Genomic DNA, 1,275 nt, shown 5'->3' with positions numbered 1-1,275 from the left:
AAAAAAAAAAAAAAAAAAAAAAAAAAAAAAAAAAAAAAAAAAAAAAAAAGCTCTGTTAGACCACTTCAGAGAAGAAGGAAATATAGAGCCAGCAAACATATAAAGAGATGTTCAAAGTCATTAGGAAAATACAAGTCAAGACATAATAAAATAACATTTTATACCCATTCAAATTGCAAAAACGTAAAAGTCTGACAGTACCAACAGCTGGAGAGTATGTGGGCCAACAGGATCTTCTTGCCCTGTTGAAGGAATGTAAATCATTGCAAACACTTTAGAAAATATTTTCGCATTTTCTCCTGCAGTGAATACATACATATCTTACAATCCAGTGAGTCCACTCTCATGAATGTAGCCAAGAAAAACACTGGCACAAGAAACCTAGGATATGCCTGTTTCTTAGTCTGTTTTCTGTTGCTTACAACAGAATACCTGAAACTGGGTAATTTCTAAAGAAAAACAATTTATTTCTTACAGTTATGGAGGCTGAGAAGTCCAAGGTTGAAGGGCTGCAACTGATGAGGGCCTTGTTGCTGGTAGGGACTCCCTGCAGGGTCCCAAGGTAGCACAGGGTATCACACAGTGAAGGGACTGAGCATGCTAGCTCAGGTATCTTTTCCTGTTTTTATAAAGCCACTAGTTCCACTCCCATGATAACCCATTAATCAATTAACTCATTAATCTACTAACCCATTAGTGAATTAATCCATTCATGAGGGCAGGGCAGAGACCTCAACACCTACTCACCTCTTAAAGGCCCCACCTCTCAATACTGCTACATTGGGAATTAAATTTCAACATGAGTTTTGGAGGAGACAAATATTCAAACCATACCAGCATGGCATCCTGTTCACAACAGCAAAACCTGGAAACATAAATGGATGCTCATCAACAGGAGTCATAATGAATGAACTAGAACAACACCCAACAGTGTGGATGAATATTAAGGGGGAGGAACTATAATCCCACAAGATTATGTAAAGCATAACACACTTTTTATAAACTTAAAAGCTACTAATATAGGCTGGGCACAATGGCTCATGCCTGTAATCCCAGCACTTTGGGAGGTCGAGGTGGGATGATCTCTTGAAGTGAGGAGTTCAAGACCACCCTGGGCAACAAAGTGAGATCCTGGTCCCTACAAAAATTTTAAAAATTAGCCAGGTGTGGTGGTGTGTACCTGTAATCCCAGTTACTTGGGAAGCTGAGGTGGGAGGATCCCTTGAGCCCAGGAGTTCAAGGCTGCAGTGAGCTATGATAGCGCCACTGCACTCC

Source organism: Cebus imitator, unplaced genomic scaffold (genome assembly GCF_001604975.1).
Source record: "Cebus imitator isolate Cc_AM_T3 unplaced genomic scaffold, Cebus_imitator-1.0 Scaffold961, whole genome shotgun sequence".
Classification (NCBI taxonomy): domain Eukaryota; kingdom Metazoa; phylum Chordata; class Mammalia; order Primates; family Cebidae; genus Cebus; species Cebus imitator.
The sequence above is the reverse complement of the archived record's forward strand: the minus strand, read 5'-3'. Positions refer to the sequence as shown.